General features: G+C 45.7%; 1 protein-coding gene across 6 annotated transcripts in view; it reads right to left on the bottom strand.

The window, feature by feature from the left end:
- LOC138498516 (zinc finger protein 615-like) overlaps positions 1–27523 on the bottom strand; it is an 80800-nt gene that overhangs the window by 25760 nt on the left and 27517 nt on the right. For 4 of the 6 annotated variants that reach the window (XM_069622292.1, XM_069622294.1, XM_069622293.1 and 1 more), the window contains one exon: positions 7102–7162. The exons of the other annotated variants lie outside the window; for them this stretch is intronic. The gene's annotated coding sequence lies outside the window, so the exon portion shown is untranslated. The remainder of the gene's footprint in view (positions 1–7101; positions 7163–27523) is intronic. 6 annotated transcript variants of the gene reach the window in all.

Genomic DNA, 27523 nt, shown 5'->3' with positions numbered 1-27523 from the left:
GACAAAGGAAAGTTGCAATACTGCCTCGCAGACATTGGGCCTCATTACGACCCAGGCGGACTTCGCGGTGCTAAATGCACCGCGAAGCATGGCGGAAAGCCGCCGATAGCGCCATGGGGGTTGGCGGATTTACCGCCCCATTCCGACCTCGGCGGAGCGGTAAATCCCCAATCCCCATTCTGCCCTTCCCCATTCCCATTTTCGCCCCATAGGGCATAATGGGAGTGGGGAAGGAGTTAATTACGCCACCGTAAAATACGGTGGCGTAATTAACAACGAGGTCCCGTAGCGCCATGGTTTTCTCCGGCTGGTAAAACCAGGCGGAGAAAACCTCCATGGCGCTACGGGAACTCGTAGTATGGCGGAGAGGTACGCCATGCACTACGCTGGCGTAACACCCTCTCCGCCAGGGTCCTAATGAGGCCCATTGTATACCTCGGCCAGCAAATATCTAAAGATGGAAAAAGAATACTACCAGACAGAGCAGCTGCGATTAGACACATTGTCATAACAAAAACAGTGAAGGACATGCAGAAATTTCTCGGCATATGTAACTATTGCCGAGCATGGATCCTCGATTACGCAGCATACACACGACCAATGCCCCAAGCACTGAAAGAGGCACAAAAAAGCAGGGCCCCAATAAAATGGACGCATGACATGATTGCCCAATTAAAAGACCTCGTTGCAGATGCCCCAGTCCTTGCAAATCCAGATTATGAAGGGGAATTTTTCTTGTTTTCACACAGCAATGGAACACTCATGACAGCAGTATTGACACAAAAACATTGCTAGGCCACAAGCCATTAGCATACTATAGCGGAACACTGGATCGAGTGATGCAGGGACACTTCGCTTGCGAACAGGCCCTCGCTGCAGCGGCTTTCCCTATTGAAAAAAGTGCCACGGTTGTGATGGGATGCTCATTGACACCATATGCAGAACACTCATTATTTGCAATCCTTGAAAGATCAAAATCAACCCTCACAACACAGAGCAACTGCTTACGAAATAATCATATCCAGCCCAAATGTACACATGGTCAGATGTAAAACAGTGAACCCAGCCACATTCATTACAGAGCCATGTACAACAGAAGACGTGCAGGAACACGACTGTAGCACATATGAGAGAGATGGCAATGACATTCCTAGTGAAAATGCCCCGACAGAAGGAGAGATCTACTTTATAGGCGGGTCAGCCTCAATAAACCCAGAGACAGGAGAGAAACATGTAGGGATGGCGGTGGTGCGCATGGAAGATGATACTTACGAAACAATTGTTCAAAAGCGCCTCCCATTACTCTGCACAAGCAGCCGAACTGACTGCACTATGAAGCATTACACACAGCCAAAGGTTGCGCAGTAACAATATATTCAGACTCAGCTTACACCACCACCACCACAGTTCATTCAGGGCTATCACGTCGGCGGAGAAGGGGATTCAGGAGAGCAGACGGATCCCTCGTACAACATGCGACCTTATTAAACTAACTAATAGAGGCTTTAGCAGCGCCATCGGTAGTGTCAGTGGTCAAATGCCAAGCCCATACCAACAACAAAGACGCTATCGAATTGGGGAACGCGGCACTTCAATAAGGCACCAATACCAGAATGCATTGTAAAAACAGCCACAACCGAACAACCAGTAGAAGCGTACAGTAACACGCCAATAGCACAATTGATAGAGTTCCAGAGGAGAGCCCCACCAGAAGAGCAGGAGCTGTGGGACAAACAGGGGTGTAAGCAATCGGCCACAGATCTCATTTGGAGACAGGAAACAAAAGGCAAGGTAGTGATGCCTGTGGAATTACTAGAGGTAGCATTCCAACAATTGCACTTCCCAGCCCATGTTGCAAAACACCACATCGCCTCAGACATTCAGGAGGACTGGTTCGTCCCCAATCTACACGAATACTTGTCTAAATTTGTGATTGAATGTACAACATGCCAAACTTACAATTCAGGAATGACGTGAAGAACCTTGCGTGGCACTTTGCCATGCCCTGCAGGTCCATTCAGAGAACTACATATCGACTATGCCGATATGGGTGAAAGATGTAACGGAGCGAGATACTTGATTGTGGTGGTATGCCCCTTTTCACAGTGGGTGGAAGCAGGCCCCTGCCCCCATCCCGATGCGAAATGTGCTGCCAAGTTCCTCGTGCGAGAAGGGTTCTCGCTGTGGGGAATATGTGATGTCATACGTTCAGATAACGGCACGCACTTTGTGAATGACCTTTTCAAGGAAGTAACATCACTACTGGGGGTAAAACACAAACTATGTTCGATTTATCATCCAATGGCCAATGGGGTTGTGGAGAGGATCAACGGCCTGCTTAAGAGCAAATTGTCAAATTATGTAGCACCCTTAAAAAACAAACCTGTGTGTATTGTCTGCCCCTAGCACTGTTTCAACTCAGAACTCAACCATGCAAGGATCACGATTTGAGCCCCCACGAAATCGTGACAGGGAGAAGAATGCACACGCCGCTCTCCCCTGTTAGGAGAGCTTCTGATGCACACAGGGCTGCCACAGTGCTGGGGGGAAGAATTTAAAGAATACCTAACACAACTAATGCGCGCAGTATGCAGCAAATCGAAACAAATTGCTCCGCCATTTATGAAATGTAGCAACAGACATCACCATGCCAGCAGCAGACAGCCCAACTGTTGAGTGATGACATGACCGACGGAAATGAGCCCAAATGGAATGAATATGACTATTATTGGTCAACCAACCCCATGAACACAAGCACGCATACAGCACCAGAAGCTATCACATTTCCTATCAATATTACTACTGAATAACAGGTTACCATGAACAATAATGACACATGGTCTGGAATATTCCCCATACAGTACCAACGAGTTGGTATCAGATTGAAAGACAAGAGAAGGAGGAGAAAATGGGGGGCGGGAAGAAACAGACACGATATTTATCATGACCTACGGTTAGATGAGAGAGGATCCCCGACACCCTGACCAATCAAACAAATGGTATTCAGACATGAGCACCACAGCAAAGCAGGTAACGAATGAAAGCTGCTATGTGTGTTCACTTATACCTCATGCATCTGGGACACCAAAAATGTTAATTCCACAGGAAATACCCTTGTCAGAGGCCCAATGTTTGATTCATCTGGTTCTGTGTAGGATAAGAAACACCTTCCAGGCACACACAGTCACCATGGAAAAATTGGTGAACGAGAAAACATGCACCAGCAAGGAGTGGTCTGCACCAAAGAACCGTTTTTCATCATAAAAGGGACGAGATATGCAGACAACAATTGGCATGATGAAACAATCGAATGCAAAGCGGAGGGGCACCGAGGGCTGCCAGACGACACGTACAAATGGATAAAAGAAACGTGTGCCCCCCATCTGGTCACAACACATCGTCAAACTAACATGGGTCACAGCACTGGAGAAACCCATAAAAATTCAAAAAGAAACTGCACGAACTTTGTTTCCATGGGGAAGGGAGGGTGAACACGGGAGATGTAAAAGGATGCAATAAGACAGTAATAATACCAGAAATGAGAAAAGGCACTGCAGCACTGATGGACACATACTGGATCTGTGGCAAACGAGCTTACCTGCATCTCCCTGCATCATGGAAGGGCACTTGTGCCCTCGCCACCCTCCACACAGCACTAATGGTGATACCAGAAAGCAACATTCAGCATACAACAGGACCTTCGGCTGGCAGTTCGGCAGCAGGGCAATCGGCTGAACCATCAACAGCGCCCGAACAGACAATTATAGAGCCCCCAGCATACAAACTATTGTCAGAGGACACATTGAAAACCAAGCTATCACGTAGCAAAAGGTCGTCCAATTATATCTCATCCGAATCATCAAAACTCCTTGCTGAAATCGTGCAGCGGTACAAGCTTTTCTCATCTGCAGAGACATTTTTTGCATCACTCTTAGCACCAGGCCTCCAGGCACGAACAAACGCCAAGTGGTTGCAGATCGTGCGCTGGGAGCTCATCCAATTGGCCAACGACACTGAAGAAGGATTCAATGTCAAAAAGAGAGCTCCGTGCACTACGCCTGATGACAATGCAAACCAGATATGTCTTAGACCTCCTCACGGCGATGGCCGGAGGTGTTTGCAAAACAATTGGGGGGACCTGCTGCGCATTTGTGCCAACTGCAGATGCTGATAACGGGACACTTTCACACGTGATAACGGCAGTGCACAAGATAGGAGAAAGAATGAGAACCGAAAGTGGAGCGGACGACAGCACATGGTTCGACAATATGTTCAGTTGGATACCATCATGGGTGAACGTGGTTGCGAAAATACTCATTCCATCATTGTCTTTTTGTTCCTAATATTCTGTGTGTGCCAACTGGGACTACGATGCTGTGAAAAATAACATGCCTAGCTCAGCAACGATAACAGTGGGGCGACAGACAACGGTAGCTACTATGACAGATGCACAAGTACAAACTGGAGAATACACCACACCGCAATACAGAATGACTGCCCTCTACAGGCAGTATGGGGACAGGGTTGACAATTTACATCACACTACCATTAAAGAGCCAAAGGAATTGCAATGGTATAAAGAAGTATGGATAGATTTGGATGGGGATGGTGGGATATACTTAATGGGCACCCAGAGGAATATGCAAGAGGAGGTAATAGCTTGAGAAGTGTGTGCAGAGCATGGTTGCCAATAAGGCACCCCCCAGCTTGGGATGAGGCTGTTGCTGAAGCCGAGTACTACAGAAGGGAGAATGAAAAGAACAAGGTAAAATGATTTGTTACTTTAGATGCAACGAAAGGTGGGAATGTATGGAACCGAGGCCCCTCTCATCGTACACTCCTCAGTACAAGGTTTGGACCACGTGCCTCCAGTAGTGGGTTCGCCCCTTGCCTTTATGTAATGTTAACCACGGTTGACAGCTGCATAGATGGGACCACTGAGAGGAAAGGGGCATCCATCTTTTGTCATCTTTATTATACTCTGACAGATACCATATGGACAGTCACCCTTCACCCCTATCCTTAAGAAAGCCACCACAACAGCTAACTCCAATGTTGGAATGGGATACAAAAAATGATGCTTTAGAAACACTGAGCGCATTAAACCATTACCAAATGAAGAATCCAAGTGGTCCATACCCATATACCCTGAAGCTCTGCTTTTCGACTGCTCAGCATGCATCCTAACTGTTTGAACACCACCCCATCCGTGCCCCCTTGTTGACTGTCTTTTTTTAATATAATGGTTTTGTAGCTTGTTGCACAGCTTTAAAGTTGGCCGAAACACTACAGTGTCGATCTGTGACAACGCCTGGTCTCATTTTTCTGTTTGTACATATTGTTGTGTGTTTTTTTTTTTCAAAACCCATGGACCACTAGTAGTCCTGGGTAGCACTTACTCGTGTTTGTATTGAAATGTCCATTTGTTCGCTAGAGAATGTGCACTAATACGAGGAAAATAACCTCAATATTGAAGAGGTTGGTACTCAGAAGTACCCCCCATTGATAAAGTGCAAAACCTGTCTGTTCACTGTCTTATCAGTATGCTATTCTTTTGAGATTAAATAAATGAATCCAAAGTCTTGCTGTTTTGATCTCCCACCCTGATTTTTTTTCATTATTACGGTTTACCTATATATGCTGCCCACTTTCATGTAATTTACTACATCAAGATTTTACAGTGAGGCAAGTGTGGGTATGAGCAAGAGATCATTTCTGAAAACCCCCGCAGGTGGTACCATAACACAAACGTCAGGTTACTCTGGCCTAAAACCACGACCCTTAATGCTATATTTCACATAAAGGCTTTGTCACATCAGTGATTGAGGCCTTAAAGGATGAGGTCCATCCCGCACCCCTCCTGCCAGGATGGTGCGATATCAGGATTTTAGATCCCTCACATAGCACGTCATGCAGAACTCGGCACGTGTCATGACTGAATCATGCTACTGTTTGGAACAGTATCTGAAGGGTGTGAGCTGCGAGGACTTGATTAATTCCTAGGCCCAGTTGATGGGAGCCACATCTTGGAGCTTCACTCCCAGGTCAATTTGTGGGAGAGTGCTTCAAAGTGGGTCATCAGGAATGCACACGGGACACTAGCCAACAGGGGATCCCAACACCCAACAATGCCAGTTGGTCATTTTATCTCACAACTGGCGACAAGAAGTTAATAAATAAGAGATGCAGATGATTTCAGGAGCCTGCAATACTCGGATCACTCGACTTGCTAACAGTTAACAAACGTGTGCAAGTGACTCCCCTTCCTTCACAATCACGATGGCGACCATTTAATTCACCTCATGTTGTAACTGCTCTAGCGGGTGGGCAGGCAAGGGGCGTGTGTGTCTGTGATACTTCCACACTCCATACATCCTTTCCATTGACTCTACCACATGCCCTCAATACCCCTCCAGAACGCTCACTCATTCATTCATTCATTCATTCATTCCTAGAAACAAAACTACACCCACCAAAGTGCAGATCTGGTGTTCTGTTTCATTCAGTCCCTCCCGATTAAGGCTTTACCATCAATCCCTTGTTCCCCGGGTGATCAGAACAACAAACACTAGGTGTAGCTACAAATGGGCCTATTTAATTCACTTTTAAAACTCACTGCTCCACACCCTATTGAAAAGTGCTGAGATCCACCATACAGGTCCAATAGCGAATTAGCAATTGAGTTTAATAGGATGGCACAGAGGAAAGGATTAACATAACATACTATGTGTATTTGTAGAATGTACCCAGCTCCCCCACACACACTGATGTATTTTGGTGCCCTAGACAGAAGGTAACAGATGTTCATTGTTACAAAACTCAGAGGCTCATTCTGTCAATCTTGGATGGAGGGCTGGGTGGACCTGCAGGAGTGACTATGAGATCACATAACCATGGATCCTACCAGAGAATGCACTAGTCCACTGGGCCACAGACCTGGTCCCTAAACCTGCATCTGGACACCACTTCCAGGAAGAGGCAGGAATGGAGATAAGATAGGAGAGAAGGAGACATGAAGGGTACAGGAACGCAGGGTGGGAGACCGGCTATCTCAGAAGCATAGAACAACCTGTGCAGACAAAAACTACAGCCGTTATTTACCTTTTGGTGCCTGTGCTTCTTACGTTCTGCAGAGTAGGATGATGCAATATTGTGTTTAGATCTAGAAATGGAAGACATTATTACGTTATTATACTACAAACGCAAGACATCCTATAACGATATATAATTGAAACATCCAAAGAGGAGCTTCTGTTCTCTCCCTGCCCAGGAATGCACCGTCCATCACATACACAGAAGACAGGACTGGAGGTTTATGAAGAACAAGCAGAGACAATGTAAATAACACTTGGCCAAAATAATAGTCGCTGGTCTCTCACCCACAGCAAATGATTCCCCAAAGATTTCTTAAGACATATTTCACATTTAAAAACGTAGCATTTGAGGTCCCAGGGAGATTAAGAGGAGCCCATCCACCCAGGACAGTTACTAGTCCAAGGCGAAACACTACCATGCGCCCCCTGTGCTCGGCATGCCCGCCACTCCCCAACTACACCCCACAGTTAAGTAACTCCTACCCAATATCAATAAATCACTGCTATTCAAATGAAACAGGTTTTATTACATTGCGTCAAGAACTTCGCAAAAACGCAAAATGCTAGCATGGGAGTTTACAGTCCAAGTGCGCCACTTTGATGAGTTGCTTCACTGTGCAACTAGTAGTTTTTAACATTGTTGCTGAATAAATATCCTTTCAATTGCACACAATTTGCATTGCATCTGATCAACAACCCCCCCTCCCCACTTATTGGTACTATAAGCCTGCCGCAATGTATTTTGCAACTATGGTCCACTTGTATATTGATATTTTATTTGTATCGCGCTCGTACACAAGTGTTCCAGAGCGTGACAAGGGAGAACAAAAACACCACCACTCATCATCCTATGTACATCCTTAAATGTATCTCCGCTGCCTTCACCACCGCTTGTAACCCGTCCGATCTACTGACACTCAGCCATCATATTAATAGTTGCGATAATAAAACACAACAAATTCGCCATTCTGATAGTGACACCCCCGCCAATCACCCTCTCAACCGCCAAAGACTGAACCTCCCCACCGCCAGTCGCTTGACCACTACCTACCACAACCACCTGCTCGCCCGCTCCTTCTGAACTGCTGCAGCTGATGTTATGACTCACCTTAGTGCTCACAACCTTACAGGCCTCCACCTGTTTAACACCCCCCCTAATTACAACGATTTGGTGTACATACAGAGACAACCCTTAATATCATGGGGACCACCACACCTTCTCTCCGTCCTACAAGATCGCACCACGTGACCATACTCCTGACACTTATAGCATCGAAGGGGGGGGGGGGGGGGGGGGGGGGGGGGGGTGGGGACATAAGGCTTCACCCGAAACCGCAAAAACACATGCACCCCCACCCCCTGCAGACCCCAGAGTCCCCTTGCCTCCCAATGCATCACCCCCCCCCCCCCCCCCCCCAAGGAGCAGGCCTTACGCCATCTTGCACCCCCAGGAACCCCTGCAGACCCCAGGGTCCCCTTGCCTCCCAAGCTCAGGCCTTACGCCATCTTGCACCCCCACCACCAGGAACACCTGCAGAGCCCAGGATACCCTTGCCTCCCAATGCATCACCCCCCCCCCCCCCCAAGGAGCAGGCCTTACCCCATCTTGCAACCCCAGGAACCCCTGCGGACCCTTGCCCCCTCAATCCCCCACCCTTCACAAGCGCAGGCTTTAGGCCATCTTGCACCCCCCACCACCAGGAACCCCTGCAGAGCCAAGGATACCCTTGCCTCCCAACGCACCACCGTCCCAGGCGCAGGCCTTCTGCCATCTTGCACCCCCACCACCAGGAACCCCCGCAGACCCCAGGGTACCATTGCCTCCCAATGCATCACCCTCCCAGGCTCAGGCCTTACACAATCTTACACCCCCATCACTAGGAACCTGTGCAGACCCCAGGGTACCCTTTCCCTGCAATGCATTACCCTCCCAGGCTCAGGCCATCTTGCACCCACACCCCCAGGAACCCCTGCAGACCCCAGGGCAGGGTACCATTGCCTCCCAATTCATCACCCTCCCAGGCGCAGGCCTTAGGCCATCTTGCACCCCCACCCCCAGCAGCCCCCAGGGACCCCTTGCCTCCCAATGCATCACCTCACCCAGGCGCAGGCCATCTTGCACCCCCGGGAATCCCAGCAGACCCAAGGGTACCATTGCCTCCCAATCCCCCATCCTTCACAAGCGCAGGCCTTACCCCATCTTGCAGCCCCATGAACCCCTGCAGACCCCAAGGTCCTCTCGCCTCACAATGCATTACCCTCCCAGGAGCAGGCCTTACCCCGTCTTGCACCCCAGGAACCCCTGCAGACACCAGGGTACCCTTGCCTCCCAATGCATCACCCTCCCAGGCTCAGGCCGTACACCATCTTGCACCCCCACCAAACCCCTGCAAACCCCAGGGTACACTTGCCACCCAATGCATCACCCTCCCAGGCACAGGCCTTATGCCATCTTGCACTCTGTAGTATAATTTATTGTGTCTTGGAGTACAACGCCACTGAATGTGATAACATTATTGCCAGCAATAATGTGGTACACATTTAGCCAGCCCTATGTTGCTAGCATAACATATGGGTATGCAAATGGAGACATGCTGCAGATTTAAAAGTACACCAGAATATATTTTTCTTCTTCTCTTTATCTTACTTGAAATGCCTCACTCACAGGAGACTGACTATATTAGCTGTCTAATTGACTGACTTAAATAACAAATACTAATAGCAATACTAACTCAATAACATAATGTAATCTCTATGTGGAAAAGAGGCAGAAAGACATGCTCTGAGATTCATTTTAAACATGCATTTTTTTTTCTCTGTTCACTGCGTTAGCTGGAGGCAAAATCTGCATGCCAGGAAATGAGTTTAGATACAGTTTCTTACTGTAAAAAGTGAACTATTGTGGAAGGAAGGAGGATACAGTCTTTTGAATTTGATTGGTGCAGAGTGTCTGCAGTGATTCCACGTAGGCATAGGGGGATGCAACAGAGTTCTGCTGGACAAAGTCGGACAGAACTAAGGCTGAGCTGCTGAGACGGAGGATCCGAGACTGGGCTGTGAGGCAGGTCAAGTCTCACTTGCCACCGGCTTGAGAATTCCATGTTCTCGCTGTGCACTTCAAGCTTTCAAGATTACGAGGACAACCCTGGGCCCATTCCTCGGAGGCGAGCGCAGAAAGGTTGCGTGTGGGAGAACTACAGATAGCTGCTAAATATCCAAGTGGAGTGAGGTTATTGCGTGCTGTACGAATGACCTTCAATAAATATCAGGGAGGGAGAGTAGCTGAAGGGAATCCCTGTGTTTAATTGCCACGTTATAATGTTGCAAAGTGAATGTTGTTCCGTCGCTGTAATTTTTTCCTTTTTATTGTTACAAATAATGTGGGGTGAATTTAGTTTTATTGCTGCATTTGTTTTCTCTTCTGTTTGTTACAGATAAGGTGGCAGCCAGAAGCGTAAGGTGCTATTTTGAAATGTAATTGTTTATAATACAAGTATAATGTACACAAACTGTGTAGAGTGTTTTTGTCTTTTTCTTTGGTGCATCTAGAGTAATATTTCGGGAGAAGAGGACAATTTTTAGGCAATACATGTGTCATGTTTCCCATACAGATGGGAGTAATATCATTAGCAATGAAAAATAGCTGTGTGCGTGTTTCCACTCAGTTTGGTGTCTGAGTGGAATCTAATACAATAGATATCGCTGGGCGTACATGAAACAGCAAAGAGGCCTATGGAAACATAGTTCACTAATGTAAATAAATTAGTGATAATACCACAGGTTATTGAGAATGCTATATGTGAAATGGTGGTATTTCTGAATGTAGGTCCGAGGCCTCTAGAGATCACACGAACAGTCTAAGCAAAAGAAGAGGTTTTGTATGTTGGGCCACAAATAAAAACGGAAAAATGATGCTCACCAAAATACCACCAACAATAATGTATACCACCAACTGATCCCATATAATGTAATAAGGAATGGTCACTGAAAGGAAATAAGGCCAAACCCAATCTAAATGCAAGGAGTAGCCATCGCCAAATTATCATAGACCCCAAATCTACACAAAGCACCCAACATATTTATGGTGCGTTGCAGGCCGGGAATGTGATCATAGAGCACCTGCTGGGCATGGCAAGTGTGTCTCACACTACCATTTGTACATTACAGGGAACCCATTTCATAATAGCAGCGTGTCACTAAAAAACGAGTTTCAGAATGTCTCAAATAGAAGCCACATTCTCAGAACTAGTGCAATATTTAGAGGCGAAGTTATATGCATATGGGACATGGTCGTCAAATAATGCCACAGAATGGCACGACAGCATTTATGGTGAAGTGCAGAAAGAACCACTAGACAACATTTTTGCATAAGGCAGCATAATTCAGGTCGGTCTTCTGAGATTATTAAATGCAGCTGATAAACATGCAGAGAAAGATTGTCTGATACGGCTATGTGCCAAGACATGGTTTATTTTGAATAGGTTTTTTTATTTTACTAAATAGATTTTATCCCTCTCTTGCTCCGAGTAAATGACCTAGTCATCATTTGGCCTTGACTTCCAGGTAGTGCGTTTTGAAACTGAGAAGCGGAAGCCATTTTTTTCCACCACTTTGAAATCAACTTGTAATCTCCTAAATATTTCCGGAAGGATAAAAATCACAAGGTTAGCAACTTTGATTCTTTCTCTTTAGCCTAATATTCTGCACATTAGGATTCATATAGACTCCAGATAGTGGACCTTTGTAAATAGACCCACTTCTTATGAAAATGTTTTGGCAAATAAAACACTGGCTTAAATGTATTGAAACAAAACTGTCACCATCTAGACTAATCTTTCACATTAGGAATGCACTATAAAGATGCTAAATGTCTAAACCAGAGGACAGTGCCTCTTGTAATGCAAAAATTAGGTAATTATGGATGTCTGTTATAAATGCACTTTGTTTAAACTTCTGTTGACTGAATACTAATGTAAATGTAAATATAATTTTTTCTTAGAAATCACCTATTGCCCCTGATAAAGAGTGAGAAGCACTCGAAACGCGTTGGGCCCCTCTTGACTACCACATCATGAATATGAATAAAAAGAAATGGTTTCTTGTGACCTAAATTTGTTTGAATGAGCATTTTTTCAAGATTATTCGTTTTCTAAAGCATATGTAATTAATTTAACGACAATTTATACACCATTATTTATTGGTCTGGTTTTCTAGACAAAGGATAGTGTGCAGGGGACGCGAGTTCCTGACTAGGGAACTCGTTTTGGATTTGTTGCACATAACGCAACCTAGGTGTCAAGGTTGCATCCTTCTCCCCTGCACCTTAAATACATCCTCAATCACACTAAGGCATTTTCTCTACATCATTATATTGAATAATCAACCAAGGGTGAGCTTTTGGTGTCTGCTGCTCTTTTCACATTATTTTGAATAGATCCCTGCAAATGCAAGAAAGTGATACTAAGCTGGTGAACAGGTTAAAAGCCGACCTAGATGGGGCAAGTAAAAAGGAAGAAATGTTAAGAGCAGAATTAGAAGGGTGTATAAAAGACATCCAGTATGCAGAGATTTTGACATTCAATTGTCCAAAAGCAAGAAACAGTTTGAGGACAGTGAACAAGAATTGGTACATTTAAAAGGCATTGGTGGACCACATTAGACAAGATAAAGATGAGACTTTCAGAAATGCAGATTTTACAAAAAGAAAATTATGAAAAAGAAAGTGATCTCCAAAATGCAGAACAGGAAGTGGTTAAAATGTTTCAAGAAAGAGAAATAAAGAATGTAATGAATGCCAAAGGCAAATGTGCGACATGCAGGCGGCGATTAATAAAATGAGTGATGAAAACAACTATTTGCAAAATGAGGCAGACAGGCTCCTTAAGAAGTGTAAGGATTTGGAACAGCAAATATGCAGTTCCAGGTCCCAGGATAGACAGCAGGGCACCACATTCAATGGAGTTGAGGTGAATTCTATTTCTACCCAAAGAGCTAGTGCCCCAATGATTGAGCCGGTGACTGAACTTGGTTACAGTGCCCTTGGGGGATTCGACACACCCATTGGGGGCCGCCACCAATCCCATACACCTGGAACCAGGGTTGAATCACCAATAGCGCAATTCCACGCATTGCAACAAGTAGCCCCATAAAGATAATGAAATCCATCAAAGCCCTGATCAAACCATTTAAAAAGGGAGGGGAATGCTGCATAGAGGATCACTTAGAGGCAGTGCATGACATATTTAAAGCACTCCCGATACCCAAAGAACAATATAGACAGTATTTTCATTTAACTCTGGATGCTCCCACAGCCAATATCATGAGGGGATTGAATGGAGCAGAATATTACATGGGCAGAGTTTGAAAAAGAGATTAGGCGTCATTTTTCTCCTTTCCAGTCATTGCAGGAGGGAAAGAAAGTTGCTTACACAATCACTGCTGGACCTGATACATGACATCCCCTCGCCAGTTTTTACAAGACTTAAAAAGAGCATTTTCTCGCTTTGATGTATCTTTTGACCCCAATTCAAAAGAATTTTAAACTGCCTACTTCTATGGGCTACAGAAAGACATATCACAGCTGGTCCGTGAATTTGACCGTGATAAGCCTCTTGAGTGGTTTGTACACCAAAGCACAAAACTATATGAGGTACTCTATTGTCAGGGTAGAGAAAATGATAAAATGAAAGACTAGACCAAAATCTAAAGAATCCTCAGCAACAGTAATGGAGATCAGGTCAGCCAAAATGTCCCTCAAGTCTGCTCAAAGTCCAGGTAAAAACAATAAGGCACCTGAACAAAGGGGTAATGAACAGATTGTCACTCCCTGCACCAATGTTTCAATCACATGATCCTAGTAATAGGGAGAACAACATTAGCCCTAGGTACTTTGGAGACAAGCCTCGAGCAGGATATCAGCCTAATGGGTCAGGTATGAACAATAATCAGAGACAAAGTCAAGATCAAAGAAATAATGGTCCCTACCAGACATTGGGGACACAAAGTAGATTTGATCCTAACACCATGATATATGGTAATCAGGATAAATCCCGATTTACTGGAAATGGGAATCAGCATAGAGGACAATACTCACAAAATGAGACAGGACATGAGGCAGAATATGAATTATACTCCTCCACGTCAATACAACGAGTCACCACCACCAGGGGACTACAACCAAAGGATGGGTGCACCCCGCTCCCCTCCACATATGAATCAAGAGTTCAGGAACAATCCCAATAGAAATGATTCCCCTGAGAGGTATCAGAATAGATCCAATCAGGGGGAAAACCACCAATATCGATCTAGGTCACAGAGAGGATTCTAGAGAGATGGAAAGATTCCAGTGTCTCGAGAGCCAAGTGAAAATGTTAGCTGAGCAAATAGGAAAGCTCTGTACAGCACAAAAACAGTCATCAAAGGAGGGGGCAGCAGGCCATAACAATGATCTGATGGTTTCTGAAAAGTGACTAAGTACTTATGATACCTGCAGTGCCAAGAAAACAGATTGCTCGGATGTGATTTTCCATAATGACTGAGATCTATAAGGATTCAAAAATAAAGATACCAGTAAATGAACATGTGACAGAAAGTGCAAAGAATTCAAAAAGAGAGGTTCGGTTTAACCTAGAGAAAAGTCAAACATTGGAGATTTGTATAAATGAAACAGGAACACCTAAAATTCCAAAAGAACAAAGACAGATTTAAGAAAGATGACTCATGTATGGGGAATACCAGTGAACAGGGAGTAAGTGGGGATGCTATAACTCCTTCCCTGGGCAATCAGAGCAATAACCAAACAGGCAGAAAAAAGAAATACTCAAAAGGAGGGTACAGGTCAATCACCCGAAGAATTCTTTGAGCCATATATTTTTGAAGTAAATGGACTGGCACCATACCAAATAATTACAAATGCAGAGTTAAACAATGACAAATTGCCAAGTGATCTTGTTACACATGTTCAGTTGGAGGATTGTAATGTGGCCTCTGATGATACCTGGATGGATGGGCGAACGGTGGCCACACTCCAAACAACCTCTGAACATGGAGAAATGAATAAAGTCTCTCACACAGAAATGGGCAAAAAGGAGGGAAAAATGTCTTTCCATTTACCAATGTGCTTAGCCAAAAGTGAAAAAGGCCTGAGAAAGGTGAGCCCTGAAATCAGTAAGAATTCACAGTTCATGCGTGTTAGAGGCAGTTGAAGACTGGTATTATGCTCCCATCACTGTAGAAGAAAAATGCAATGCATTTGCAATGATTGACACTGGTGCACAGGCCACAATTATGTCTAAAGAATTGGTAAAGAGCATCAATGAAGGGAGATATCCCACAGAATCTGATCACAGTGAAGGAAAATCAAGGTCCAGTGCATAACTTTAATGGGGAGGAGGTGCCCATTATAGGTGTCACCGAGGTTGACATAAAGATAGGAAAGCACAGAATGAAACAAGAGGTATTGATCACGTCTATTTGTGAAATTCCATTTCTGATGGGAACAGATTGCCTGAAAAGATTGTCTCCGCTCATAGATGGGGTGAATGGAGTACTGTGTTCCTTAACTAAAAAACCATTGAGACCTAAGAAACTAAAATCACAAAACAGCAATAAATGAATGCCACACCATTGTCAAAACAAATGATGCAGTAGAGGTATATCTCCAGAATAGCTGTATACATAGCGTCACTGTTATCTTGATGTGTCAAGATAAAATGAAGAGTGAAAATGAGAAACAATCCGTACAAAATACATTTAGACCCACAGAAAAAATGGCAAACTGCCATAGATGAGCACACATTACGTTTTTATTTAAAAAGAGAAGACATGCAAACAGAATACTGCTTTTACAACAGGCACAGAAAAACACATTACTACCCTTGCTGAAATACATATGGAAGATGAGCAACCATGGGTTCACGTTGGTATAAATGACCATTCCAGAGTAATAAAAGCCACCTTAGCGCTGGAACAGGAAAGAAGTTTAATTAATGAGAAAGTATTGCAGAAAATAATGGAGAGGGAGGAGATCCCAAAATTTAGAATTAAAAACCAATATGTCTCTGGTTTGGACAATCCAGACTTTGAAAATCGAATTGCAGGCAGGTGCATGCTGAAAATGAGTATTGGGCAGAAAACAATTTACCATAATGTGTGGATAGTGAGTGGGACACAAAATGACTTTTACATGTGCAATGATATCATGCACAGAATGTGTATGGGGTTAGATTTCCTTAATCAAAAAATATGGTCACGCCTAGGTGGGTCTGCACCTGAGCTTATCATTGCGCACAACTGGTCCACAGGTGAGAACGGATACTATTATTCCTGCAATCTCCAAGCAGGTTGCAATAAGACTAAAGTGTAAAAATGGGCAGCAAATGAAAGATTGATGCATTTGTGTGTTTGAATGAATCCATAAAACAGCAAGGCCTGGATTATGAATACATTCTATTGATAGATGTTGGTGAAGGGTCTCTAAAGATTATGGTGAATAATAAAGGGTGTCAAGATATTCATTTAGAGGAAAATACTTCATTAGGAATGGCCATACAAAAATCACATTATACTGCAGCTTTCAATAACATGGTAATTGGAAATATCCCTGAAAGGTATGTAGATGCAGGGGGTGTGTTGCCAGAATACCTGGATTCTCAGCCCAAAGGGATTTTTAAAATTCATTCCGTGTACCCTTATGATTCAAATGAGACAGTGCGTTGTCATCAAAAGGATTATATAACATTTGAGTGAAAATGAAACAGAAAATCAGTCCATTGAAGTGGAAGCTGATATGCCAAAATATTTTAAAGTGGCAGCTTTACAGAGAGACACAGCCACACAGTTAGAAGAAAGCACAGAGAGAAAGCACAGATTCCTTTACTGGAAGATTTTCAAAAATGGTAGAGGAGCAGATTTTGTTAGCAGATGCGTGCGATAGCGATGAAGATAAAAATGAATTGAGAAAAATATTTATGGAGTTTAAAGATGTCTTTGCCAAAGATGCTTATGATTGCGGCCTAATTTACATGTTGCCACATTACCGGAAGGGTGTAGTAGAAGCCCAGTATTTGTGCGCCAGTGTAGATTGCCACTGGCATGTTTGGAGTCACTAGCGGAAATAACTAAAAATGTGGAGTCTCGGGGAATTCTCAGGCCTATTCATAGCACATCCAACACACCTATTTTAGGTGTGTTAAAGCCAAATGGTCAATGGCGCCTGTGTGCAGATTTGAGAGAATTTAATAAGAGTGTGGCAGTGGCATTCATTGATCAAGGCCTGGCTCAAGTGCATGGCTCAAAAGAGTTTACTATATTAGATCTCACATCTGGATATTGGTGTGTGCCACTGGCAGAGGAGATTCAGAATTTATTTTCATTTGATAAGACCCAATACACATGGGTTAGAACTCCATTCGGGTATGTCAATAGTGGAGTGAATTTGGAATATTTTTGAGAAATGCCATGCCTGATGCAGCGGAAAGAGGAACCATAGTTTATGTGGATGATGTCCTGATAAAAAAATGAAAGCTTGAAAAAGCCATTTTGATGAAATAAGACATGTTCTTGGCCAATTGCAAAAAGCAGGCGCCATTACAAAAAGCACAATGGTGCAAGAAAAAGGTGGATTTTCTAGGCCATGAAGTGACTGAACATGGATTAAACCCACAAAAGAAGAAAGTAGAGGCGATACAAAAAATAAAAAAGATCCTAAAAGTGTGAAAGGGTTAAAGAGTTTTAGGAATGACGGGCTATAACAAATTTCATTGAAAATTATGCTGAAATTACTCAACCATTGACTAAACTACTGAAGCTGAATACACCTTGGAAGTGGGAAAAAGAGCAGTCTGATGCAGTTGCTAAATTAAAGGAATGTCTTGTAATGTTTAGCATACCCCATAAAGGATAGGGATTTCTTTATAGAAATAGGTTTTTCTGAACATTGTATGTCAGCAGTTTTATCACAAAAATATGATTGGAATCACAAAACCATTGCTTATGAAAGTAAGGCGTTTTCTCAAGTTGAAATTAAATTCAGTGACTGTGAAAAGGCACTTTTGACCACTGTGTGGGCGCTACAGCATTTCCGCCCCATTGTTCAGGGAGAAAAGGTGATTATTGAGACGAATCATCAACCTTTGCAATTTTTAGAGAGTAAAAGAATCAGGTCAAGTAACCTAGCACAGTCCAGAATCACTTCATGGACGCTAGCATTACAGGGTTTTCGTGTAGAAGCGAGATATGGCCAAAATAAAAAGAGCCCAGTTGCTCAAGGTTTGGCAGATCTACATGACTGTGCAGCTGAACATGTGTCAAATGAAGTAGAAGTGGAATCTAATTTACAGGAGTTTGGACAGTCACCACATAAAGCTTTTGATGAAAGAACATGCAAGGATTTGCCAACTGTATATGTTGATGGTTGTGCTTTTCACATTGAAAATGACAGTAACAAACAATTGGTGTCAGGAATAGGAAATGTGAAAGCATTCCCAGTATAGGGATGGGAATTGGGGCTAGGAGCAGTCAAGTAGCAGAATTGGCAGCCATTTATAAAGCAATTACTACTGCAGTTGGGAATAAATTTAATGAAATTGTCCTGGTGACTGATTCGGATTATGCACGAAATAGCTTTGTGGAATATTTACCTGACTGGAAAGCGAGAGGCATGATTACATACAATAAAAAGCCACTTAAAAATGGAAAAATGATACAAGCCATAGACAAATTGGTGTCAGAGAATGATTTTACAATATACTGGAGGAAAATCAGTGGGCATTTAAAGAACCCAGGAGAGGATAAGGAGGGAAATGATAAGGCAGATCATTTAGCTAAAATTGGGGCTGTGATGGGAGAGTTGTTACCTATTGAACTTGGAGAAATATAAATGGATGCAGTTACACGGTCAAAAGCTCAAAAAGAGGTAGATCAACCAGTAGTGCAATGGAGTTATGATACACCAGATCAAGATCTGATTGAGGCACAAAAGGATGATCCAATTTTGGGATTCTATTATAATAATTTGATAGACCCTGAACAAAATCAGTTGACAGAAAATGATTGTGTGGGAAAAGTAAGAGTTGAGGGTGCTATTAAAGAATAAAAAACGAGTTAGACTACAGGATGGACTAATGACTAGGGAGTACATAACAGGACAAATACAGTGGGTGATACCCCTTTCATTCAGAGGGTTAATGCTACACCATGCACATGATGCAATAACTGCAGGCCACAGAGGTTCACAAAAAACACTAGAGATACTGAAAGATTATGCTTACTGGCCACATGTCCCAAGATGTGGAATTATATACTAGAGGATGTCTAATATGTGCCCAATTTAAACCTGCTTCACCAATGCATAGAGCCCCACTAATGAAGAGGCTCAACTCTTCCATGGTCAGATTTGCAAATAGACTATGTAGGGCCTGTAAAGAGGCCGAGCAGGGGGAACTGGTATATTTTGAGTGTGGTCTGTTTGATGTCAAAATGGATAGAGTGCATTCCTGCACCAGATTGCAGTGCGCAAACAGCAGCTACACTACTGGTAAATCATATTTTCAAGATTTGGGTTACCACAACAATATAATCAGATAGAGGAAGTTATTTCACAAGCGCTCTAATGAGTAAGGTGTGGCAAATACTGGGAGTGAAAAGAAAACTACATATTGCATACAGAGCCGCCTCTTCTGGGGTGTTGAACGCTGTAATAGGTCTGTTGTGGATGTATTAAAGAGGTTTGTAGCAGAGGCAGGTTCCAGCTGGGATTTACGTTTACCTCTGGTTTTGATGGCAATCAGATCAACTCCTGCCAAAGCAACAGGTATCAGCCCTCATGAGGTATTGACAGGTAGGAAAATGGTGTTGCCACAACACCTGCTATACAGGACACATGAGCAGACACTTGTAAGTGCATCTACAGTTCATGAATACATGGATGAGCTGAGGAAGCATTTACAACATGCATTTGCTTTTGTGCAGCGGAATCTAGGAAGGGCTGCTGACAGTGCAAAGTCATATTATGATAAAAAGACATTGGTGAAAGAGTATTGTGTGGGGGATCAGGTGTATAAATTTCATTTTGGAAAAGGTAAACTGAAAAATTCTAAATTTTTGGCAGCCTGGCAAGGGCCATTTCAAATTATAGATAAGATTTCTCCCGTGGTGTACAAAATTTTGAAAACTGAAGTTGAAACAGTAACAGAACAGTTTGTTCACGTAAATCAAATTAAACCCTGGCACCCTTAACATGAGGTAAAGAGGCTTGAGCGTGTAGAAACAGATAAAGCCCCTTAAATACATGAAAGAAGATACATGAGTCTATTCATAGGGCAGTGACAGAGAAATAAAAATGTAAGTGATTGTTGTAATAGATGGGAACAAAAAGACTATAGGTGATTATCATTAAAAGAGGGTTGAAACTGGTTTTATTTTTACAAAGCTGAAATATGTTGAATGATCAATGATGCTTTATGTATATTTGTTTTCTTTAACATGTGCTTAGTTTCGGAAGGTGAAAAGAAAAGGGCGGAAGGTCTTGCAAAAGCACATGTGTATTTTTTTTTGGTAAAAGGGTGAAATTAATATTGTGCTATATACAAACAGGGTAATTCATAGAATTTCGCACAAAAGTGGCGCACGTGGCTGGCGCACAGTGTCCCCGTGCGTTACACTGCGCCAGCCGCGTGCGATAAAATCTATTTCTTCGCACAGCGTATTCATGGATTTTAGCCTCCAAAACCAGCTGTGGCGCAGCGACCCTGCAGCAGCGCCAGCCACGACCCCAAGCACGCCCTCGCGCAACGAAAAGCCACCAAAATTCCCAATTCATCGCAAAGGGCTGCGCTAACCCTAGACCAGTCCACAGGGCTGCCAAGCGGGGAACATGTATTTCATTGGTTCGCGGGAAGTTTCACACGTGATAGCCCCGGGTACGTGTACATCAGGGGTGCGCTGTAAGTTCCACATGCGATTGTCCTGGCCACGTGTATTTCTGGGTGCGTGGGAAGTTCCACACGCGATTGTCCGTGGTGCTGTATTTCAGGTTGCGCGTGAAGTTTCACACGCGATTTCAGCAGGGTACGTGTATTCCAAGGTGCGCAGGAAATTCCACACGCGAATCCAGCAGCCTATGTGTATTCCGGGGGTGCCGGGCAGTCCTACACGTGAATCGGCTGTGTGGGTCCTCCCAGCTGTTCACCCGACACCCTCCACAGCCCCTGCAGGCGGCCCACACCACAGGGGACTACCCTGCACATGTCCCGCAGGCAGCCCATCCACCATGGCCATGCCCCCCAGCCAACCCACATGTCACCTTGCACCACCGCCCACCAACGCATGTCTCCCAGCACCCCAACCCCCCCAGCAGTGCAGGGGCACCCTCCACCAGGCCCCCACTCATGTCCCCCTGCACCCCCACCCCCAGCAGTGCAGGGCCCCCCTCCACCAGGCCCCCACTCATGTCCCCCTGCACCCCACCCCCCAGCAGTGCAGGGCCCCCCCTCATGTCCCCCTGCACCCCCAGCCCCCAGCAGTGCAGGGCCCCCCTCCACCAGGCCCCCACTCATGTCTCCCACCACCTCCACCCCCCAGCAGTGCAGGGCTCCCCTCCACCAGGCCCCCACTCATGTCTCCCACCTCCCCCACCCCCCAGCAGTGCAGGGCCCCCTCCACCAGGCCCCCACTCATGTCCCCCTGCACCCCCACCCCCCCTTGCCACCATGCATCAACCTCCCAGGCGCAGGGCTTACGCCATCTTGCACCCCCACAACCACCTTCTCCAGGTATGTTGGGAGGTGGCACTGCAAACTCCTCACAGCTAATATACCAGAACTGGCTACTGAGGAGAACACTAGGGAATAACCCACGGCAACACGCGGAGGCCTGAGTACTACTGACAACTCACCAGAAATTATCACACCAGTTGCTTAAGTGGCAAAATAAAACCAAATGGGTACGGAAGAAGACCTGCACCCGTTATGATAGCACGAAAAGGGTCACACTCTGGATAAACACCAAGGCTCCATATAGCAGCCTGGGGCAGCTTACAGGAAGCTGGACAACAAACTATGAACCGCAGCACTGTACAGTGGGGAACGGGCACCGTTCATGATCTTGCATAATTCTAAACACGCACGTGGAGAGCGGATATTGCCTTGCATTGATTGCAGTATCGGTCACAGACTCGGAGGGGGGCGGAATCTGTATAATGGAAAGCCACGAGCTGGGAAGACCCAATGTATTTGTTGCAGGCAATGTCACTGCACCGTGGTTGTCATTTTTTCATACTCGTCAGAAAATCCTACTGAGAGCAGGCACTGGGAACCCACCCAGGGGTAGGAAAAAGTGACGGGGTAGGAAAATCTGAGTCTGACCTGTCATTTTTTCCTACCTGTGAGAAAATCCTCTCGAGAGCAGGCATTGTGCAACCCACCCAGGGCTAGGAAAAAGTGACGGGGTAGGAAAATCTGAGTCTGACCTGTCATTTTTTCCTACCTGTCAAAAAATCCTACCGAGAGCAGGCATTTGCCCTTGTACCAGGAAAGTGGGGTAAGTGGAGTAAGAGATTATGGAAACAATTCCTCTTTTTTTCAGTTTGATGACATACCCAAGTGGATTGAAACCTCTCCCGAAGCAAGCTCCTCACAGAGCTCGGTGGAGGTTTCCGAATGCCCAGCCAGCATGTGTGCCGAGGGGGCAATGTTCAAGGCGCTTTAGGAAGTAGCACCTATAGAGAGATGGGGGCATTGCTTAAAGAGTCGGGGACTGAGACCCTGTGAGTTCCCGGCAGTATGCCGTCACATGTGGGTGGGATGCAGAGTGCCCTCTTACGGCAGCCCAAACACTGATGTGCTTTCTTCAAAGAGGCGTTTTATTGGCAGGTAATTTCTTAATGGGGGCGAGCATGTGAATGGCAAAATGAGGAAAGCAGATTACTGTGTAAATATAGACTGGGGTGAGAGAAAATCGACCCTCCAACAAAAGGGCCCTGCCTCTCTGACTTTCGATCCCCGGCCCAGCCCAGATCCCCCTTGAATGAGGGTCTTGTGGAACGCCAGGCGCCTTCTCACTGACATCAGCATACTTTGCCCTGTCCGCCTCATGTTACTGCTGGGGGAGATGGCTCATCCGGGCAGCACTGAGCCTTGACCACATCAAGCAAGATCTAAGGCGGGGGCACACCCTCACCCACGCCCTGGGCTGGTGTAAAATGGCTGAGGTGTGTAGACACTGCCCTAAGTGCTCCCTCCCCTGCCCCTACTGCTTTCCTCTGTACAAAGATGCCTCTGCTATTTCGGCGGCCCTGCCCCCCCTATTTAAGTATAAGTCATGACTGAGCATGCGTACGCACTGCACACTTTATTTAGTATTCGTTTTAGCATTTTTGCAGTTACATAGGCTACAGGCTTCTGAGCGCTGCTCATTACCAACAGAGTATGGTGCTCATTTATCGACCTCAGCAGGTTAAACATCAAAGTTTTCCCTGAATACAGAACATGAGGGAAGAAACCTGGGCATGTAATGCAGTGAGGGCGGGGAGGGGGGTGAGCGGATGGATGCGAGCACGCGCGCATGTGTGAAAGAGCCCAGGGGGGGGGGGGGGGCATGGAGAAACATCCACAAGGGCTGAGAGGCTGGTGTGGGCATGTGTGCATACAGACTGGTGCAGCAGAGGTCCACTAATGGCAGCGTTCTCTCGGACCATCTTATGGTCACAGTAAAAAGAGCTTCCTGGGGGGCAAGAGGGGCTGGAGGTGGGTGGGGGGGACACACAAACATCACAGAGGCAATATGCCCTGGTCTTTCTACAGAAGAATTCCAACCATGGGAGTGACATTGGAATAAGCTGCCATAAGTAAGCAAAATGGGGAACAAAAGCAGATGTAAGTTATGTAAGAACAAACTTACCTGGAAAGGCAGCAGCAGTACTACTCAGGGACTCTACACCTTTCACCGTTCAAGTCAGCAAACAAAGAGGGCTACTACTCCCTAAACCTGTGCATATAAGCATTTCCCGGCCTCCCACTATCCAGCCTTGCCTCTGGACAGCCCCTCACACCTTGCCCCAGTATTCGGCTAATGTCCTTCTGCCTCCTGCCATCCTCTTCACCCCAGCATGCCCTCCCTTTTATCACACTCTCCCATTTGCCAGGCGCCCCTTCCCCTTGGAGCTGCCTGCATTGCTTCCCCCCAAGCCGGTGAATCTCCATGGCTGGTGGGGGGCTCACCACTAGGTGTTAGGTGTGGGGGCCACCAAGAGGCCAATGTGGACAGGTCTGCATACAGACTGGTGCAGCAGAGGTCCACTGCACACTTCTTCATTTCTGCATTTACATAGCGCTACAGCCATCTGCATTTTGGAGCTCGTAGTATTTATTATATGTCAAATTTAATATGGATCTCCAAGTTCCAGAGTGCAACACGCGGTTGGCTCAAATTATAGGATCGTCCTACCATTTCATACACCATGAGGAGAAACTGTACGATTTGGTCACAGAACAAGTGTTTTGATAATTGTCCAGTAATCAGGGTATCTGCAAAAAGAAAGATGTTTATGGAGGGGACACCATTGTGTTACCTGACTGACATACTTTTGTGTTCTTCGCTTGAGTTTGAGCCGGGATCATGACCTAATCCCGTTGAACGTTAAATAATGAACAATGTGAGCATAACTTTTAGTTTCCTCTTCAGGGCAAAATAGCTCTGGGAGCTAATGCACTCCCTACAAGCGATCAGCTAGCAACCACCTGGTCGTGCATTCACATCATGTCAGGGTGCACAATGCTCAACTCTTCTTAATTCATTCCAGATACATTTATTACAACTGTTATGATGCCCAGTGCCTGTCACAACAATTTTTAATTAACATCACGCTTCATTGCACCCAGAGTTTGCGTTCTATCTATGCTGTGCCCTGTCTACTGGTGCTGAAATCGCTTGCACATCAGTCTCCTGCCTCTGTTTACTGCCCTAAATTCCTTCACCTTGTGCCTTAACCATTGGACAACCTACACCATTCACCACAAGGTGTTTGAGACATGCTTTACCTACGGTTCGGGAGTCGCTGTGCAATGTTTTATGTGCTCCCTTACGTGGGTACCCCACCAAATGCATTCTGGTATCTGTGGTCCGGAGCTGCAGTAAACAGAAGTTGGGCCAGTGCTGTGCTGGGTTGTGCCAGGATTGGTGGAGGCTATGCTGAGGTGACCTAGTTGAGTGGGCATTGTGGCGAGTGAGCTGCGGTGGGTCAGTGCTGTGCTGGGGTGGTTGAGGTGCTGGCGTGATCTGGGGCATGTTGGATGCCAGGTCTAAGCTAGAGTGGGAGGGTGGAGTGCTTGAAGGAGGTCCTACAGTGACCTGGTTTGGGCGCACCGCTGTGGTGAGTGGACTGCTCGGCTGTGCTAATGTGGGTGCAGAGGGCCTCATTACATGTTTGGTGTTCATTCAGTAGCCCCTATTCTTCATTACCATTACTGCCACTTGGTCCCATGAGTGCACCATGGGATTACAAGTGGTGGTAATGTGGTGTAATTCCCCTTGCGTGTAGTGCACAGGGCTCCATGGAGATTTGTGGTGGATTTGTTGTGAAGGTAAATCCTCCACTTTATATCCAAATGTATAATCCAGTGGTTTGTGAAAAATGGCGGTAATTCTGCTACCACCCAAAAAGGTGACAGTAATGGAATTACCACTTTTGGCAGTGCCACTGAACTTGTAATGAGGCCCTTAAAGTGTGCTGCTTTTAGCTCAGTTGGGTGTGTGTTGTGCTCGATCGAGCTAGGGGATGCATGTGTGAGCTAGGGGATGCGTGTGTGAGCTAGGGGATGCGTGTGTGAGCTAGGGGATGCGTGTGTGAGCTAGGGGATGCGTGTGTGAGCTAGGGGATGCGTGTGTGAGCTAGGGGATGCGTGTGTGAGCTAGGGTTTGCTCGGTTGATGCAGTGGGCGGGCAGCAGGAAGACACAATCTAGGGTGGTGTGTGATGGCTTGAGAGGAGCCTGTACTGGGATGTAATTGGGTGCTTGGCTATACAGCTTGGGTGAGCTTATGTGGGTGCGTGAGCTGCTGGGGTGAGCTAAGCTGGGTGGGTGCTGTGCTGGGGTGAGTTACGGTGGGGTGCTTGGATGAGTCACGGTGACGTTGTTATTTGCTCTAGTGTCCTAGGGTGGGTGGGTGGGTGGGTGATGTGCTGTGATAAGCTATGTAAGCTTGTTCAGATGCTGAGTAGCTAGGTTAAGTGGGCTGGGTGCTGGTATGAGCTTAGGTCGGTTGTAGGTCAAAGGATCGAATCAAAAGGACCGAAAACAAAAAGGTTGTATTTTTTTTTTTTTTCGGGGGTCCCCACCCAAACCCCCGTTTTTGGTGTAAAAACCACTTTTTTTCCCCCTCTATACGGAAACCAAAAAAAAAAAAATATACATTTAAAAAAAGGCATTCAACCTTTTTTTTCAGTCTTATTGACTCAACCCTATTGCATTCGATCCTTTTGTTTTAGATCCTTTGACTGGACACTGCTTAGGTCCAGCGGGATGATGAGGTGAATTAGGGTAGGCGGGTGGGGTTGGTGGGAATAGCTCTGGTGGGTCTGGGGTTAGGGTGAACTAGGACGGATGGTTTGCTGGGGTGAATTAAGATCGGCATGCTAGTCTGTGTGATGCTAGGCTGGGGCGTTTTGCTGGTGTGAGCTACGGTCGGTGGATGTTGTACCCTGATGAGCTAGGTGGGTGGGTGGGTGCTGTGTTGTGGTGAGCTAGAGTGAGTGGCTAGGGGCTGAGATGAGTTCAAATGTGTGCAGTGTTGGGGGAGCTTATGGTGGATAGGATGCTTGGATGCTTTGGAGAGCTTGAGTTGACAGATGGGGTGCTATAGTGACCTTGTGCTGGAGTGATCTAATGTGCAGGGGGTGTTGCTAAGAGGTAGAGGAGGGTGGTTGTACTGCACAAGTGAGCTAGGGCGGGTAGATTGTATGCTAATAAGAGTTAGGGTGAGTGGAATGTTTCTTTGTGGTGATCTATGTTGTGAGCTAGGGTGGGTGGGTGGAGAGCTGGAGAGAGGAAAGGTCGGGAGTGTACTGATGCAAGCTGGGATTGGTGTGTGGATTGGTTTGTTGAGGCAGTTTATGGTGCCCTGGGTGAGCTACAATACGTATTGTGCCAGGGCAAGCTAGGCTGGGAGGTTTATGTACTGGAGGGAGCTAGGGAGGATTGTATTGTGCGGGGATTAGTTAGGGTAGATGGGTGGCGTGCTGCGGAGAGCTAGGGTGGGTCGGTGTTATGCTGGGGAGCTAGGGCGGGGTGACGTTGTTGGGTAAGCTTGTGTAGGATGTTGTAGTTTGGTGGAGTGTGTGAGGTCGGGTGAGGTGTGAGGGAGGTTGTGTGACTGGGGAGAATGGGGCACTGGGGTGAACTCATGTTTTCTGGGGGGCTTTGGCAGTGGTTGGAT

The sequence above is a fragment of the Ambystoma mexicanum genome, chromosome 5q (genome assembly GCF_040938575.1).
Source record: "Ambystoma mexicanum isolate Mex_15411 chromosome 5q, UKY_AmexF1_1, whole genome shotgun sequence".
Classification (NCBI taxonomy): Eukaryota; Metazoa; Chordata; class Amphibia; order Caudata; family Ambystomatidae; genus Ambystoma; species Ambystoma mexicanum.
This window is presented reverse-complemented; position numbering and strand designations above follow the sequence as displayed.